Source organism: Tenrec ecaudatus, chromosome 12 (genome assembly GCF_050624435.1).
Source record: "Tenrec ecaudatus isolate mTenEca1 chromosome 12, mTenEca1.hap1, whole genome shotgun sequence".
Classification (NCBI taxonomy): domain Eukaryota; kingdom Metazoa; phylum Chordata; class Mammalia; order Afrosoricida; family Tenrecidae; genus Tenrec; species Tenrec ecaudatus.
Genome location: NC_134541.1, coordinates 85,395,080 through 85,414,969, shown reverse-complemented (window position 1 = coordinate 85,414,969; position 19,890 = coordinate 85,395,080).

Below are 19,890 nucleotides of genomic sequence, written 5' to 3'. Positions count from 1 at the left end.
TCCGGAGCCGCTGTTCAGCAGGCCCGGGTGTAGCTCCTAGAGGCACACTGGTGCTCCTCTAGAATTTGGATAAAAATCGTTTTCACTGGAATAAAGAACCTTGATCAAGCCAGGTGGGTCTTGACAATCGAAATTGCTGCGTTTGCCCGGTATACTGACAAGAACCCACCTGTGCTAGTCCATGGCGTATTCAGCACAGGAATCTGCATCGATTGAGCCAAGGCAAAGGAAAGCTCAGGGAGGCAGCACCCGTGTAGAAAAGCATTTGTACTTCAAAGATGAGGCCAATGAGGTGAAAGGACAAAGCCATGGCAAACAGTTTTGATCATCGGCAGAATTTCACGGAGCAATATTGCTGGGAGAGAAAAGGCACCACCTGAGGGAGGCACGCTCAACAAAACTACCTAGGGCAGGAGCCGGGTTGCCCCCAGGCACTAGGCGTGTCGGACCTCAGCATTGTAAGGAGAGTTCACTGAAGTCCCTGAGTGAAGTTTTCTCCGCTGTCCTACGTCTACGTTCCTAAAATTTACTCTGCGGTTTCTGATGATCCTGGCTTACGAACGGCCACCATTCACAGTTCTCCTTACACTCGTGCGTCTCCATCGGCCTTAAAAGAAAGGGAAGAGACGCAACTGCTGGCAGGTAAATTCAGCAAAGTTTGTCTCAACACAAAAGAGGCAGCTCTGTGGTGACCCGTCTTCCACGGTAAAACATTTCCTAGCGAATAAGGAATCTTCCCATCGCAATGACAATATGAGAGAATTGCCACCGATGGATTTTCCGCTGCGCTTACACATCATCTTGAGGCCGTACAGTAGTGAAGCACGGGAACCCAGGCGCTTCCCCCTTTACCCTAGACCAGTGAAACACTGTCTCTAAACATGCCCACATGCCTGTATCTATGCCCGTTTAAAGTTAACGCTAAACCGAAATCTTCTGTCCCACTATTTTGCAGCATTTTAAAGAAGTACACTGGTAAAGATTTTTCTGCAAGGAAGGAATTGCAGGCGGCGTGGCTGAAATGAGAATATCATGCTGCACGAGCTCTTTGCCCTCAGATGTAGAAGTGTCATCAGTGGGCATCATAGAGAAACGGGACTTTAATAAGTGATCATCAACCTCTGTGAATTCCCTTTGTTCTAGACGCCTGAAATAAAGAGTTGTCCTGAGTCACATAAACCTCCACCGAGTGGTCTTTATGTGGCGCGGGAACATGCCGGTATAAGAGAATTCCGAAGAAGGCTGAACGTCCACAATTGAATGGTCATTGCCAGAAATGAAGTGGCAGCCGGATCAGACTGGGAAACTTCAGCTTCCATTAGACAACGAAGATGTGAGAATCTGGTACGTCCACAATTCACGGTTTCCTTAGATCCATGAAATTCCGTGTTGAATTTTAGTCAGAAAATGAAAACTCCGGAGCCGCTGTTCAGCAGGCCCGGGTGTAGCTCCCAGAGGCACACTGGTGCTCCTCTAGAATTTGGATAAAAATCGTTTTCACTGGAATAAAGAACCTTGATCAAGCCAGGTGGGTCTTGACAATCGAAATTGCTGCGTTTGCCCGGTATACTGACAAGAACCCACCTGTGCTAGTCCATGGCGTATTCAGCACAGGAATCTGCATCGATTGAGCCAAGACAAAGGAAAGCTCAGGGAGGCAGCACCCGTGTAGAAAAGCATTTGTACTTCAAAGATGAGGCCAATGAGGTGAAAGGACAAAGCCATGGCAAACAGTTTTGATCATCGGCAGAATTTCACGGAGCAATATTGCTGGGAGAGAAAAGGCACCACCTGAGGGAGGCACGCTCAACAAAACTACCTAGGGCAGGAGCCGGGTTGCCCTCAGGCACTAGGCGTGTCAGGCCTCAGCATTGTAAGGAGAGTTCACTGAAGTCCCTGAGTGTAGTTTTCTCCGCTGTCCTACGTCTACGTTCCTAAAATTTACTCTGCGGTTTCTGATGATCCTGGCTTACGAACGGCCACCATTCACCGTTCTCCTTACACTCGTGCGTCTCCATCGGCCTTAAAAGAAAGGGAGGACACGCAACTGCTGGCAGGTAAATTCAGCAAAGTTTGTCTCAACACAAAAGAGACAGCTCTGTGGTGACCCGTCTTCCACGGTAAAACATTTCCTAGCGAATAAGGAATCTTCCCATCGCAATGACAATATGAGAGAATTGCCATCGATGGATTTGCCGCTGTGCCTACACATCATCTTGAGGCCATACAGTAGTGAAGCACGGGAACCCAGGCGCTTCACCCTTTACCCTAGACCAGTGAAACACTGTCTCTAAACATGCCCACATGCCTGTATCTATGCCCGTTTAAAGTTAACGCTAAACCGAAATCTTCTGTCCCACTATTTTGCAGCATTTTAAAGAAGTACACTGGGAAAGATTTTTCTGCAAGGAAGGAACTGCAGGCGGCGTGGCTGAAATGAGAATAACATGCTGCACGAGCTCTTTGCCCTCAGATGTAGAAGTGTCATCAGTGGGCATCATAGAGAAACGGGACTTTAATAAGTGATCATCAACCTCTGTGAATTCCCTTTGTTCTAGACGCCTGAAATAAAGAGTTGTCCTGAGTCACATAAACCTCCACCGAGTGGTCTTTATGTGGCGCGGGAACATGCCGGTATAAGAGAAATCCGAAGAAGGCTGAACGTCCACAATTGAATGGTCATTGCCAGAAATGAAGTGGCAGCCGGATCAGACTGGGAAACTTCAGCTTCCATTAGACAACGAAGATGTGAGAATCTGGTACGTCCACAATTCACGGTTTCCTTAGATCCATGAAATTCCGTGTTGAATTTTAGTCAGAAAATGAAAACTCCGGAGCCGCTGTTCAGCAGGCCCGGGTGTAGCTCCCAGAGGCACACTGGTGCTCCTCTAGAATTTGGATAAAAATCGTTTTCACTGGAATAAAGAACCTTGATCAAGCCAGGTGGGTCTTGACAATCGAAATTGCTGCGTTTGCCCGGTATACTGACAAGAACCCACCTGTGCTAGTCCATGGCGTATTCAGCACAGGAATCTGCATCGATTGAGCCAAGGCAAAGGAAAGCTCAGGGAGGCAGCACCCGTGTAGAAAAGCATTTGTACTTCAAAGATGAGGCCAATGAGGTGAAAGGACAAAGCCATGGCAAACAGTTTTGATCATCGGCAGAATTTCACGGAGCAATATTGCTGGGAGAGAAAAGGCACCACCTGAGGGAGGCACGCTCAACAAAACTACCTAGGGCAGGAGCCGGGTTGCCCCCAGGCACTAGGCGTGTCGGGCCTCAGCATTGTAAGGAGAGTTCACTGAAGTCCCTGAGTGAAGTTTTCTCCGCTGTCCTACGTCTACGTTCCTAAAATTTACTCTGCGGTTTCTGATGATCCTGGCTTACGAACGGCCACCATTCACCGTTCTCCTTACACTCGTGCGTCTCCATCGGCCTTAAAAGAAAGGGAGGACACGCAACTGCTGGCAGGTAAATTCAGCAAAGTTTGTCTCAACACAAAAGAGACAGCTCTGTGGTGACCCGTCTTCCACGGTAAAACATTTCCTAGCGAATAAGGAATCTTCCCATCGCAATGACAATATGAGAGAATTGCCACCGATGGATTGCCGCTGTGCCTACACATCATCTTGAGGCCATACAGTAGTGAAGCACGGGAACCCAGGCGCTTCACCCTTTACCCTAGACCAGTGAAACACTGTCTCTAAACATGCCCACATGCCTGTATCTATGCCCGTTTAAAGTTAACGCTAAACCGAAATCTTCTGTCCCACTATTTTGCAGCATTTTAAAGAAGTACACTGGGAAAGATTTTTCTGCAAGGAAGGAACTGCAGGCGGCGTGGCTGAAATGAGAATAACATGCTGCACGAGCTCTTTGCCCTCAGATGTAGAAGTGTCATCAGTGGGCATCATAGAGAAACGGGACTTTAATAAGTGATCATCAACCTCTGTGAATTCCCTTTGTTCTAGACGCCTGAAATAAAGAGTTGTCCTGAGTCACATAAACCTCCACCGAGTGGTCTTTATGTGGCGCGGGAACATGCCGGTATAAGAGAATTCCGAAGAAGGCTGAACGTCCACAATTGAATGGTCATTGCCAGAAATGAAGTGGCAGCCGGATCAGACTGGGAAACTTCAGCTTCCATTAGACAACGAAGATGTGAGAATCTGGTACGTCCACAATTCACGGTTTCCTTAGATCCATGAAATTCCGTGTTGAATTTTAGTCAGAAAATGAAAACTCCGGAGCCGCTGTTCAGCAGGCCCGGGTGTAGCTCCCAGAGGCACACTGGTGCTCCTCTAGAATTTGGATAAAAATCGTTTTCACTGGAATAAAGAACCTTGATCAAGCCAGGTGGGTCTTGACAATCGAAATTGCTGCGTTTGCCCGGTATACTGACAAGAACCCACCTGTGCTAGTCCATGGCGTATTCAGCACAGGAATCTGCATCGATTGAGCCAAGGCAAAGGAAAGCTCAGGGAGGCAGCACCCGTGTAGAAAAGCATTTGTACTTCAAAGATGAGGCCAATGAGGTGAAAGGACAAAGCCATGGCAAACAGTTTTGATCATCGGCAGAATTTCACGGAGCAATATTGCTGGGAGAGAAAAGGCACCACCTGAGGGAGGCACGCTCAACAAAACTACCTAGGGCAGGAGCCGGGTTGCCCCCAGGCACTAGGCGTGTCGGGCCTCAGCATTGTAAGGAGAGTTCACTGAAGTCCCTGAGTGAAGTTTTCTCCGCTGTCCTACGTCTACGTTCCTAAAATTTACTCTGCGGTTTCTGATGATCCTGGCTTACGAACGGCCACCATTCACCGTTCTCCTTACACTCGTGCGTCTCCATCGGCCTTAAAAGAAAGGGAGGACACGCAACTGCTGGCAGGTAAATTCAGCAAAGTTTGTCTCAACACAAAAGAGACAGCTCTGTGGTGACCCGTCTTCCACGGTAAAACATTTCCTAGCGAATAAGGAATCTTCCCATCGCAATGACAATATGAGAGAATTGCCACCGATGGATTGCCGCTGTGCCTACACATCATCTTGAGGCCATACAGTAGTGAAGCACGGGAACCCAGGCGCTTCACCCTTTACCCTAGACCAGTGAAACACTGTCTCTAAACATGCCCACATGCCTGTATCTATGCCCGTTTAAAGTTAACGCTAAACCGAAATCTTCTGTCCCACTATTTTGCAGCATTTTAAAGAAGTACACTGGGAAAGATTTTTCTGCAAGGAAGGAACTGCAGGCGGCGTGGCTGAAATGAGAATAACATGCTGCACGAGCTCTTTGCCCTCAGATGTAGAAGTGTCATCAGTGGGCATCATAGAGAAACGGGACTTTAATAAGTGATCATCAACCTCTGTGAATTCCCTTTGTTCTAGACGCCTGAAATAAAGAGTTGTCCTGAGTCACATAAACCTCCACCGAGTGGTCTTTATGTGGCGCGGGAACATGCCGGTATAAGAGAAATCCGAAGAAGGCTGAACGTCCACAATTGAATGGTCATTGCCAGAAATGAAGTGGCAGCCGGATCAGACTGGGAAACTTCAGCTTCCATTAGACAACGAAGATGTGAGAATCTGGTACGTCCACAATTCACGGTTTCCTTAGATCCATGAAATTCCGTGTTGAATTTTAGTCAGAAAATGAAAACTCCGGAGCCGCTGTTCAGCAGGCCCGGGTGTAGCTCCCAGAGGCACACTGGTGCTCCTCTAGAATTTGGATAAAAATCGTTTTCACTGGAATAAAGAACCTTGATCAAGCCAGGTGGGTCTTGACAATCGAAATTGCTGCGTTTGCCCGGTATACTGACAAGAACCCACCTGTGCTAGTCCATGGCGTATTCAGCACAGGAATCTGCATCGATTGAGCCAAGGCAAAGGAAAGCTCAGGGAGGCAGCACCCGTGTAGAAAAGCATTTGTACTTCAAAGATGAGGCCAATGAGGTGAAAGGACAAAGCCATGGCAAACAGTTTTGATCATCGGCAGAATTTCACGGAGCAATATTGCTGGGAGAGAAAAGGCACCACCACAGGGAGGCACGCTCAACAAAACTACCTAGGGCAGGAGCCGGGTTGCCCCCAGGCACTAGGCGTGTCGGGCCTCAGCATTGTAAGGAGAGTTCACTGAAGTCCCTGAGTGAAGTTTTCTCCGCTGTCCTACGTCTACGTTCCTAAAATTTACTCTGCGGTTTCTGATGATCCTGGCTTACGAACGGCCACCATTCACCGTTCTCCTTACACTCGTGCGTCTCCATCGGCCTTAAAAGAAAGGGAGGACACGCAACTGCTGGCAGGTAAATTCAGCAAAGTTTGTCTCAACACAAAAGAAACAGCTCTGTGGTGACCCGTCTTCCACGGTAAAACATTTCCTAGCGAATAAGGAATCTTCCCATCGCAATGACAATATGAGAGAATTGCCACCGATGGATTGCCGCTGTGCCTACACATCATCTTGAGGCCATACAGTAGTGAAGCACGGGAACCTAGGCGCTTCACCCTTTACCCTAGACCAGTGAAACACTGTCTCTAAACAAGCCCACATGCCTGTATCTATGCCCGTTTAAAGTTAACGCTAAACCGAAATCTTCTGTCCCACTATTTTGCAGCATTTTAAAGAAGTACACTGGGAAAGATTTTTCTGCAAGGAAGGAACTGCAGGGGGCGGGGCTGAAATGAGAATAACATGCTGCACGAGCTCTTTGCCCTCAGATGTAGAAGTGTCATCAGTGGGCATCATAGAGAAACGGGACTTTAATAAGTGATCATCAACCTCTGTGAATTCCCTTTGTTCTAGACGCCTGAAATAAAGAGTTGTCCTGAGTCACATAAACCTCCACCGAGTGGTCTTTATGTGGCGCGGGAACATGCCGGTATAAGAGAATTCCGAAGAAGGCTGAACGTCCACAATTGAATGGTCATTGCCAGAAATGAAGTGGCAGCCGGATCAGACTGGGAAACTTCAGCTTCCATTAGACAACGAAGATGTGAGAATCTGGTACGTCCACAATTCACGGTTTCCTTAGATCCATGAAATTCCGTGTTGAATTTTAGTCAGAAAATGAAAACTCCGGAGCCGCTGTTCAGCAGGCCCGGGTGTAGCTCCCAGAGGCACACTGGTGCTCCTCTAGAATTTGGATAAAAATCGTTTTCACTGGAATAAAGAACCTTGATCAAGCCAGGTGGGTCTTGACAATCGAAATTGCTGCGTTTGCCCGGTATACTGACAAGAACCCACCTGTGCTAGTCCATGGCGTATTCAGCACAGGAATCTGCATCGATTGAGCCAAGGCAAAGGAAAGCTCAGGGAGGCAGCACCCGTGTAGAAAAGCATTTGTACTTCAAAGATGAGGCCAATGAGGTGAAAGGACAAAGCCATGGCAAACAGTTTTGATCATCGGCAGAATTTCACGGAGCAATATTGCTGGGAGAGAAAAGGCACCACCTGAGGGAGGCACGCTCAACAAAACTACCTAGGGCAGGAGCCGGGTTGCCCCCAGGCACTAGGCGTGTCGGGCCTCAGCATTGTAAGGAGAGTTCACTGAAGTCCCTGAGTGAAGTTTTCTCCGCTGTCCTACGTCTACGTTCCTAAAATTTACTCTGCGGTTTCTGATGATCCTGGCTTACGAACGGCCACCATTCACCGTTCTCCTTACACTCGTGCGTCTCCATCGGCCTTAAAAGAAAGGGAGGACACGCAACTGCTGGCAGGTAAATTCAGCAAAGTTTGTCTCAACACAAAAGAGACAGCTCTGTGGTGACCCGTCTTCCACGGTAAAACATTTCCTAGCGAATAAGGAATCTTCCCATCGCAATGACAATATGAGAGAATTGCCACCGATGGATTGCCGCTGTGCCTACACATCATCTTGAGGCCATACAGTAGTGAAGCACGGGAACCCAGGCGCTTCACCCTTTACCCTAGACCAGTGAAACACTGTCTCTAAACATGCCCACATGCCTGTATCTATGCCCGTTTAAAGTTAACGCTAAACCGAAATCTTCTGTCCCACTATTTTGCAGCATTTTAAAGAAGTACACTGGGAAAGATTTTTCTGCAAGGAAGGAACTGCAGGCGGCGTGGCTGAAATGAGAATAACATGCTGCACGAGCTCTTTGCCCTCAGATGTAGAAGTGTCATCAGTGGGCATCATAGAGAAACGGGACTTTAATAAGTGATCATCAACCTCTGTGAATTCCCTTTGTTCTAGACGCCTGAAATAAAGAGTTGTCCTGAGTCACATAAACCTCCACCGAGTGGTCTTTATGTGGCGCGGGAACATGCCGGTATAAGAGAAATCCGAAGAAGGCTGAACGTCCACAATTGAATGGTCATTGCCAGAAATGAAGTGGCAGCCGGATCAGACTGGGAAACTTCAGCTTCCATTAGACAACGAAGATGTGAGAATCTGGTACGTCCACAATTCACGGTTTCCTTAGATCCATGAAATTCCGTGTTGAATTTTAGTCAGAAAATGAAAACTCCGGAGCCGCTGTTCAGCAGGCCCGGGTGTAGCTCCCAGAGGCACACTGGTGCTCCTCTAGAATTTGGATAAAAATCGTTTTCACTGGAATAAAGAACCTTGATCAAGCCAGGTGGGTCTTGACAATCGAAATTGCTGCGTTTGCCCGGTATACTGACAAGAACCCACCTGTGCTAGTCCATGGCGTATTCAGCACAGGAATCTGCATCGATTGAGCCAAGGCAAAGGAAAGCTCAGGGAGGCAGCACCCGTGTAGAAAAGCATTTGTACTTCAAAGATGAGGCCAATGGGGTGAAAGGACAAAGCCATGGCAAACAGTTTTGATCATCGGCAGAATTTCACGGAGCAATATTGCTGGGAGAGAAAAGGCACCACCTGAGGGAGGCACGCTCAACAAAACTACCTAGGGCAGGAGCCGGGTTGCCCCCAGGCACTAGGCGTGTCGGGCCTCAGCATTGTAAGGAGAGTTCACTGAAGTCCCTGAGTGAAGTTTTCTCCGCTGTCCTACGTCTACGTTCCTAAAATTTACTCTGCGGTTTCTGATGATCCTGGCTTACGAACGGCCACCATTCACCGTTCTCCTTACACTCGTGCGTCTCCATCGGCCTTAAAAGAAAGGGAGGACACGCAACTGCTGGCAGGTAAATTCAGCAAAGTTTGTCTCAACACAAAAGAGACAGCTCTGTGGTGACCCGTCTTCCACGGTAAAACATTTCCTAGCGAATAAGGAATCTTCCCATCGCAATGACAATATGAGAGAATTGCCACCGATGGATTGCCGCTGTGCCTACACATCATCTTGAGGCCATACAGTAGTGAAGCACGGGAACCCAGGCGCTTCACCCTTTACCCTAGACCAGTGAAACACTGTCTCTAAACATGCCCACATGCCTGTATCTATGCCCGTTTAAAGTTAACGCTAAACCGAAATCTTCTGTCCCACTATTTTGCAGCATTTTAAAGAAGTACACTGGGAAAGATTTTTCTGCAAGGAAGGAACTGCAGGGGGCGGGGCTGAAATGAGAATAACATGCTGCACGAGCTCTTTGCCCTCAGATGTAGAAGTGTCATCAGTGGGCATCATAGAGAAACGGGACTTTAATAAGTGATCATCAACCTCTGTGAATTCCCTTTGTTCTAGACGCCTGAAATAAAGAGTTGTCCTGAGTCACATAAACCTCCACCGAGTGGTCTTTATGTGGCGCGGGAACATGCCGGTATAAGAGAATTCCGAAGAAGGCTGAACGTCCACAATTGAATGGTCATTGCCAGAAATGAAGTGGCAGCCGGATCAGACTGGGAAACTTCAGCTTCCATTAGACAACGAAGATGTGAGAATCTGGTACGTCCACAATTCACGGTTTCCTTAGATCCATGAAATTCCGTGTTGAATTTTAGTCAGAAAATGAAAACTCCGGAGCCGCTGTTCAGCAGGCCCGGGTGTAGCTCCCAGAGGCACACTGGTGCTCCTCTAGAATTTGGATAAAAATCGTTTTCACTGGAATAAAGAACCTTGATCAAGCCAGGTGGGTCTTGACAATCGAAATTGCTGCGTTTGCCCGGTATACTGACAAGAACCCACCTGTGCTAGTCCATGGCGTATTCAGCACAGGAATCTGCATCGATTGAGCCAAGGCAAAGGAAAGCTCAGGGAGGCAGCACCCGTGTAGAAAAGCATTTGTACTTCAAAGATGAGGCCAATGAGGTGAAAGGACAAAGCCATGGCAAACAGTTTTGATCATCGGCAGAATTTCACGGAGCAATATTGCTGGGAGAGAAAAGGCACCACCTGAGGGAGGCACGCTCAACAAAACTACCTAGGGCAGGAGCCGGGTTGCCCCCAGGCACTAGGCGTGTCGGGCCTCAGCATTGTAAGGAGAGTTCACTGAAGTCCCTGAGTGAAGTTTTCTCCGCTGTCCTACGTCTACGTTCCTAAAATTTACTCTGCGGTTTCTGATGATCCTGGCTTACGAACGGCCACCATTCACCGTTCTCCTTACACTCGTGCGTCTCCATCGGCCTTAAAAGAAAGGGAGGACACGCAACTGCTGGCAGGTAAATTCAGCAAAGTTTGTCTCAACACAAAAGAGACAGCTCTGTGGTGACCCGTCTTCCACGGTAAAACATTTCCTAGCGAATAAGGAATCTTCCCATCGCAATGACAATATGAGAGAATTGCCACCGATGGATTGCCGCTGTGCCTACACATCATCTTGAGGTCATAAAGTAGTGAAGCACGGGAACCCAGGCGCTTCACCCTTTACCCTAGACCAGTGAAACACTGTCTCTAAACATGCCCACATGCCTGTATCTATGCCCGTTTAAAGTTAACGCTAAACCGAAATCTTCTGTCCCACTATTTTGCAGCATTTTAAAGAAGTACACTGGGAAAGATTTTTCTGCAAGGAAGGAACTGCAGGCGGCGTGGCTGAAATGAGAATAACATGCTGCACGAGCTCTTTGCCCTCAGATGTAGAAGTGTCATCAGTGGGCATCATAGAGAAACGGGACTTTAATAAGTGATCATCAACCTCTGTGAATTCCCTTTGTTCTAGACGCCTGAAATAAAGAGTTGTCCTGAGTCACATAAACCTCCACCGAGTGGTCTTTATGTGGCGCGGGAACATGCCGGTATAAGAGAAATCCGAAGAAGGCTGAACGTCCACAATTGAATGGTCATTGCCAGAAATGAAGTGGCAGCCGGATCAGACTGGGAAACTTCAGCTTCCATTAGACAACGAAGATGTGAGAATCTGGTACGTCCACAATTCACGGTTTCCTTAGATCCATGAAATTCCGTGTTGAATTTTAGTCAGAAAATGAAAACTCCGGAGCCGCTGTTCAGCAGGCCCGGGTGTAGCTCCCAGAGGCACACTGGTGCTCCTCTAGAATTTGGATAAAAATCGTTTTCACTGGAATAAAGAACCTTGATCAAGCCAGGTGGGTCTTGACAATCGAAATTGCTGCGTTTGCCCGGTATACTGACAAGAACCCACCTGTGCTAGTCCATGGCGTATTCAGCACAGGAATCTGCATCGATTGAGCCAAGGCAAAGGAAAGCTCAGGGAGGCAGCACCCGTGTAGAAAAGCATTTGTACTTCAAAGATGAGGCCAATGAGGTGAAAGGACAAAGCCATGGCAAACAGTTTTGATCATCGGCAGAATTTCACGGAGCAATATTGCTGGGAGAGAAAAGGCACCACCTGAGGGAGGCACGCTCAACAAAACTACCTAGGGCAGGAGCCGGGTTGCCCCCAGGCACTAGGCGTGTCGGGCCTCAGCATTGTAAGGAGAGTTCACTGAAGTCCCTGAGTGAAGTTTTCTCCGCTGTCCTACGTCTACGTTCCTAAAATTTACTCTGCGGTTTCTGATGATCCTGGCTTACGAACGGCCACCATTCACCGTTCTCCTTACACTCGTGCGTCTCCATCGGCCTTAAAAGAAAGGGAGGACACGCAACTGCTGGCAGGTAAATTCAGCAAAGTTTGTCTCAACACAAAAGAAACAGCTCTGTGGTGACCCGTCTTCCACGGTAAAACATTTCCTAGCGAATAAGGAATCTTCCCATCGCAATGACAATATGAGAGAATTGCCACCGATGGATTGCCGCTGTGCCTACACATCATCTTGAGGCCATACAGTAGTGAAGCACGGGAACCTAGGCGCTTCACCCTTTACCCTAGACCAGTGAAACACTGTCTCTAAACAAGCCCACATGCCTGTATCTATGCCCGTTTAAAGTTAACGCTAAACCGAAATCTTCTGTCCCACTATTTTGCAGCATTTTAAAGAAGTACACTGGGAAAGATTTTTCTGCAAGGAAGGAACTGCAGGGGGCGGGGCTGAAATGAGAATAACATGCTGCACGAGCTCTTTGCCCTCAGATGTAGAAGTGTCATCAGTGGGCATCATAGAGAAACGGGACTTTAATAAGTGATCATCAACCTCTGTGAATTCCCTTTGTTCTAGACGCCTGAAATAAAGAGTTGTCCTGAGTCACATAAACCTCCACCGAGTGGTCTTTATGTGGCGCGGGAACATGCCGGTATAAGAGAATTCCGAAGAAGGCTGAACGTCCACAATTGAATGGTCATTGCCAGAAATGAAGTGGCAGCCGGATCAGACTGGGAAACTTCAGCTTCCATTAGACAACGAAGATGTGAGAATCTGGTACGTCCACAATTCACGGTTTCCTTAGATCCATGAAATTCCGTGTTGAATTTTAGTCAGAAAATGAAAACTCCGGAGCCGCTGTTCAGCAGGCCCGGGTGTAGCTCCCAGAGGCACACTGGTGCTCCTCTAGAATTTGGATAAAAATCGTTTTCACTGGAATAAAGAACCTTGATCAAGCCAGGTGGGTCTTGACAATCGAAATTGCTGCGTTTGCCCGGTATACTGACAAGAACCCACCTGTGCTAGTCCATGGCGTATTCAGCACAGGAATCTGCATCGATTGAGCCAAGGCAAAGGAAAGCTCAGGGAGGCAGCACCCGTGTAGAAAAGCATTTGTACTTCAAAGATGAGGCCAATGAGGTGAAAGGACAAAGCCATGGCAAACAGTTTTGATCATCGGCAGAATTTCACGGAGCAATATTGCTGGGAGAGAAAAGGCACCACCTGAGGGAGGCACGCTCAACAAAACTACCTAGGGCAGGAGCCGGGTTGCCCCCAGGCACTAGGCGTGTCGGGCCTCAGCATTGTAAGGAGAGTTCACTGAAGTCCCTGAGTGAAGTTTTCTCCGCTGTCCTACGTCTACGTTCCTAAAATTTACTCTGCGGTTTCTGATGATCCTGGCTTACGAACGGCCACCATTCACCGTTCTCCTTACACTCGTGCGTCTCCATCGGCCTTAAAAGAAAGGGAGGACACGCAACTGCTGGCAGGTAAATTCAGCAAAGTTTGTCTCAACACAAAAGAGACAGCTCTGTGGTGACCCGTCTTCCACGGTAAAACATTTCCTAGCGAATAAGGAATCTTCCCATCGCAATGACAATATGAGAGAATTGCCACCGATGGATTGCCGCTGTGCCTACACATCATCTTGAGGCCATACAGTAGTGAAGCACGGGAACCCAGGCGCTTCACCCTTTACCCTAGACCAGTGAAACACTGTCTCTAAACATGCCCACATGCCTGTATCTATGCCCGTTTAAAGTTAACGCTAAACCGAAATCTTCTGTCCCACTATTTTGCAGCATTTTAAAGAAGTACACTGGGAAAGATTTTTCTGCAAGGAAGGAACTGCAGGCGGCGTGGCTGAAATGAGAATAACATGCTGCACGAGCTCTTTGCCCTCAGATGTAGAAGTGTCATCAGTGGGCATCATAGAGAAACGGGACTTTAATAAGTGATCATCAACCTCTGTGAATTCCCTTTGTTCTAGACGCCTGAAATAAAGAGTTGTCCTGAGTCACATAAACCTCCACCGAGTGGTCTTTATGTGGCGCGGGAACATGCCGGTATAAGAGAATTCCGAAGAAGGCTGAACGTCCACAATTGAATGGTCATTGCCAGAAATGAAGTGGCAGCCGGATCAGACTGGGAAACTTCAGCTTCCATTAGACAACGAAGATGTGAGAATCTGGTACGTCCACAATTCACGGTTTCCTTAGATCCATGAAATTCCGTGTTGAATTTTAGTCAGAAAATGAAAACTCCGGAGCCGCTGTTCAGCAGGCCCGGGTGTAGCTCCCAGAGGCACACTGGTGCTCCTCTAGAATTTGGATAAAAATCGTTTTCACTGGAATAAAGAACCTTGATCAAGCCAGGTGGGTCTTGACAATCGAAATTGCTGCGTTTGCTCGGTATACTGACAAGAACCCACCTGTGCTAGTCCATGGCGTATTCAGCAGAGGAATCTGCATCGATTGAGCCAAGGCAAAGGAAAGCTCAGGGAGGCAGCACCCGTGTAGAAAAGCATTTGTACTTCAAAGATGAGGCCAATGAGGTGAAAGGACAAAGCCATGGCAAACAGTTTTGATCATCGGCAGAATTTCACGGAGCAATATTGCTGGGAGAGAAAAGGCACCACCTGAGGGAGGCACGCTCAACAAAACTACCTAGGGCAGGAGCCGGGTTGCCCCCAGGCACTAGGCGTGTCGGGCCTCAGCATTGTAAGGAGAGTTCACTGAAGTCCCTGAGTGAAGTTTTCTCCGCTGTCCTACGTCTACGTTCCTAAAATTTACTCTGCGGTTTCTGATGATCCTGGCTTACGAACGGCCACCATTCACCGTTCTCCTTACACTCGTGCGTCTCCATCGGCCTTAAAAGAAAGGGAGGACACGCAACTGCTGGCAGGTAAATTCAGCAAAGTTTGTCTCAACACAAAAGAGACAGCTCTGTGGTGACCCGTCTTCCACGGTAAAACATTTCCTAGCGAATAAGGAATCTTCCCATCGCAATGACAATATGAGAGAATTGCCACCGATGGATTGCCGCTGTGCCTACACATCATCTTGAGGTCATACAGTAGTGAAGCACGGGAACCCAGGCGCTTCACCCTTTACCCTAGACCAGTGAAACACTGTCTCTAAACATGCCCACATGCCTGTATCTATGCCCGTTTAAAGTTAACGCTAAACCGAAATCTTCTGTCCCACTATTTTGCAGCATTTTAAAGAAGTACACTGGGAAAGATTTTTCTGCAAGGAAGGAACTGCAGGCGGCGTGGCTGAAATGAGAATAACATGCTGCACGAGCTCTTTGCCCTCAGATGTAGAAGTGTCATCAGTGGGCATCATAGAGAAACGGGACTTTAATAAGTGATCATCAACCTCTGTGAATTCCCTTTGTTCTAGACGCCTGAAATAAAGAGTTGTCCTGAGTCACATAAACCTCCACCGAGTGGTCTTTATGTGGCGCGGGAACATGCCGGTATAAGAGAATTCCGAAGAAGGCTGAACGTCCACAATTGAATGGTCATTGCCAGAAATGAAGTGGCAGCCGGATCAGACTGGGAAACTTCAGCTTCCATTAGACAACGAAGATGTGAGAATCTGGTACGTCCACAATTCACGGTTTCCTTAGATCCATGAAATTCCGTGTTGAATTTTAGTCAGAAAATGAAAACTCCGGAGCCGCTGTTCAGCAGGCCCGGGTGTAGCTCCCAGAGGCACACTGGTGCTCCTCTAGAATTTGGATAAAAATCGTTTTCACTGGAATAAAGAACCTTGATCAAGCCAGGTGGGTCTTGACAATCGAAATTGCTGCGTTTGCCCGGTATACTGACAAGAACCCACCTGTGCTAGTCCATGGCGTATTCAGCACAGGAATCTGCATCGATTGAGCCAAGGCAAAGGAAAGCTCAGGGAGGCAGCACCCGTGTAGAAAAGCATTTGTACTTCAAAGATGAGGCCAATGAGGTGAAAGGACAAAGCCATGGCAAACAGTTTTGATCATCGGCAGAATTTCACGGAGCAATATTGCTGGGAGAGAAAAGGCACCACCTGAGGGAGGCACGCTCAACAAAACTACCTAGGGCAGGAGCCGGGTTGCCCCCAGGCACTAGGCGTGTCGGGCCTCAGCATTGTAAGGAGAGTTCACTGAAGTCCCTGAGTGAAGTTTTCTCCGCTGTCCTACGTCTACGTTCCTAAAATTTACTCTGCGGTTTCTGATGATCCTGGCTTACGAACGGCCACCATTCACCGTTCTCCTTACACTCGTGCGTCTCCATCGGCCTTAAAAGAAAGGGAGGACACGCAACTGCTGGCAGGTAAATTCAGCAAAGTTTGTCTCAACACAAAAGAGACAGCTCTGTGGTGACCCGTCTTCCACGGTAAAACATTTCCTAGCGAATAAGGAATCTTCCCATCGCAATGACAATATGAGAGAATTGCCACCGATGGATTGCCGCTGTGCCTACACATCATCTTGAGGCCATACAGTAGTGAAGCACGGGAACCCAGGCGCTTCACCCTTTACCCTAGACCAGTGAAACACTGTCTCTAAACATGCCCACATGCCTGTATCTATGCCCGTTTAAAGTTAACGCTAAACCGAAATCTTCTGTCCCACTATTTTGCAGCATTTTAAAGAAGTACACTGGGAAAGATTTTTCTGCAAGGAAGGAACTGCAGGCGGCGTGGCTGAAATGAGAATATCATGCTGCACGAGCTCTTTGCCCTCAGATGTAGAAGTGTCATCAGTGGGCATCATAGAGAAACGGGACTTTAATAAGTGATCATCAACCTCTGTGAATTCCCTTTGTTCTAGACGCCTGAAATAAAGAGTTGTCCTGAGTCACATAAACCTCCACCGAGTGGTCTTTATGTGGCGCGGGAACATGCCGGTATAAGAGAATTCCGAAGAAGGCTGAACGTCCACAATTGAATGGTCATTGCCAGAAATGAAGTGGCAGCCGGATCAGACTGGGAAACTTCAGCTTCCATTAGACAACGAAGATGTGAGAATCTGGTACGTCCACAATTCACGGTTTCCTTAGATCCATGAAATTCCGTGTTGAATTTTAGTCAGAAAATGAAAACTCCGGAGCCGCTGTTCAGCAGGCCCGGGTGTAGCTCCCAGAGGCACACTGGTGCTCCTCTAGAATTTGGATAAAAATAGTTTTCACTGGAATAAAGAACCTTGATCAAGCCAGGTGGGTCTTGACAATCGAAATTGCTGCGTTTGCCCGGTATACTGACAAGAACCCACCTGTGCTAGTCCATGGCGTTTTCAGCACAGGAATCTGCATCGATTGAGCCAAGACAAAGGAAAGCTCAGGGACGCAGCACCCGTGTATAAAAGCATTTGTACTTCAAAGATGAGGCCAATGAGGTGAAAGGACAAAGCCATGGCAAACAGTTTTGATCATCGGCAGAATTTCACGGAGCAATATTGCTGGGAGAGAAAAGGCACCACCTGAGGGAGGCACGCTCAACAAAACTACCTAGGGCAGGAGCCGGGTTGCCCTCAGGCACTAGGCGTGTCAGGCCTCAGTATTGTAAGGAGAGTTCACTGAAGTCCCTGAGTGTAGTTTTCTCCGCTGTCCTACGTCTACGTTCCTAAAATTTACTCTGCGGTTTCTGATGATCCTGGCTTACGAACGGCCACCATTCACAGTTCTCCTTACACTCGTGCGTCTCCATCGGCCTTAAAAGAAAGGGAAGAGACGCAACTGCTGGCAGGTAAATTCAGCAAAGTTTGTCTCAACACAAAAGAGGCAGCTCTGTGGTGACCCGTCTTCCACGGTAAAACATTTCCTAGCGAATAAGGAATCTTCCCATCGCAATGACAATATGAGAGAATTGCCACCGATGGATTTTCCGCTGTGCTTACACATCATCTTGAGGCCGTACAGTAGTGAAGCACGGGAACCCAGGCGCTTCCCCCTTTACCCTAGACCAGTGAAACACTGTCTCTAAACATGCCCACATGCCTGTATCTATGCCCGTTTAAAGTTAACGCTAAACCGAAATCTTCTGTCCCACTATTTTGCAGCATTTTAAAGAAGTACACTGGGAAAGATTTTTCTGCAAGGAAGGAATTGCAGGCGGCGTGGCTGAAATGAGAATATCATGCTGCACGAGCTCTTTGCCCTCAGATGTAGAAGTGTCATCAGTGGGCATCATAGGGAAACGGGACTTTAATAAGTGATCATCAACCTCTGTGAATTCCCTTTGTTCTAGACGCCTGAAATAAAGAGTTGTCCTGAGTCACATAAACCTCCACCGAGTGGTCTTTATGTGGCGCGGGAACATGCCGGTATAAGAGAATTCCGAAGAAGGCTGAACGTCCACAATTGAATGGTCATTGCCAGAAATGAAGTGGCAGCCGGATCAGACTGGGAAACTTCAGCTTCCATTAGACAACGAAGATGTGAGAATCTGGTACGTCCACAATTCACGGTTTCCTTAGATCCATGAAATTCCGTGTTGAATTTTAGTCAGAAAATGAAAACTCCGGAGCCGCTGTTCAGCAGGCCCGGGTGTAGCTCCCAGAGGCACACTGGTGCTCCTCTAGAATTTGGATAAAAATCGTTTTCACTGGAATAAAGAACCTTGATCAAGCCAGGTGGGTCTTGACAATCGAAATTGCTGCGTTTGCCCGGTATACTGACAAGAACCCACCTGTGCTAGTCCATGGCGTATTCAGCACAGGAATCTGCATCGATTGAGCCAAGGCAAAGGAAAGCTCAGGGAGGCAGCACCCGTATAGAAAAGCATTTGTACTTCAAAGATGAGGCCAATGAGGTGAAAGGACAAAGCCATGGCAAACAGTTTTGATCATCGGCAGAATTTCACGGAGCAATATTGCTGGGAGAGAAAAGGCACCACCTGAGGGAGGCACGCTCAACAAAACTACCTAGGGCACGAGCCGGGTTGCCCCCAGGCACTAGGCGTGTCGGGCCTCAGCATTGTAAGGAGAGTTCACTGAAGTCCCTGAGTGAAGTTTTCTCCGCTGTCCTACGTCTACGTTCCTAAAATTTACTCTGCGGTTTCTGATGATCCTGGCTTACGAACGGCCACCATTCACCGTTCTCCTTACACTCGTGCGTCTCCATCGGCCTTAAAAGAAAGGGAGGACACGCAACTGCTGGCAGGTAAATTCAGCAAAGTTTGTCTCAACACAAAAGAGACAGCTCTGTGGTGACCCGTCTTCCACGGTAAAACATTTCCTAGCGAATAAGGAATCTTCCCATCGCAATGACAATATGAGAGAATTGCCACCGATGGATTGCCGCTGTGCCTACACATCATCTTGAGGCCATACAGTAGTGAAGCACGGGAACCCAGGCGCTTCACCCTTTACCCTAGACCAGTGAAACACTGTCTCTAAACATGCCCACATGCCTGTATCTATGCCCGTTTAAAGTTAACGCTAAACCGAAATCTTCTGTCCCACTATTTTGCAGCATTTTAAAGAAGTACACTGGGAAAGATTTTTCTGCAAGGAAGGAACTGCAGGCGGCGTGGCTGAAATGAGAATAACATGCTGCACGAGCTCTTTGCCCTCAGATGTAGAAGTGTCATCAGTGGGCATCATAGAGAAACGGGACTTTAATAAGTGATCATCAACCTCTGTGAATTCCCTTTGTTCTAGACGCCTGAAATAAAGAGTTGTCCTGAGTCACATAAACCTCCACCGAGTGGTCTTTATGTGGCGCGGGAACATGCCGGTATAAGAGAATTCCGAAGAAGGCTGAACGTCCACAATTGAATGGTCATTGCCAGTAATGAAGTGGCAGCCGGATCAGACTGGGAAACTTCAGCTTCCATTAGACAACGAAGATGTGAGAATCTGGTACGTCCACAATTCACGGTTTCCTTAGATCCATGAAATTCCGTGTTGAATTTTAGTCAGAAAATGAAAACTCCGGAGCCGCTGTTCAGCAGGCCCGGGTGTAGCTCCCAGAGGCACACTGGTGCTCCTCTAGAATTTGGATAAAAATCGTTTTCACTGGAA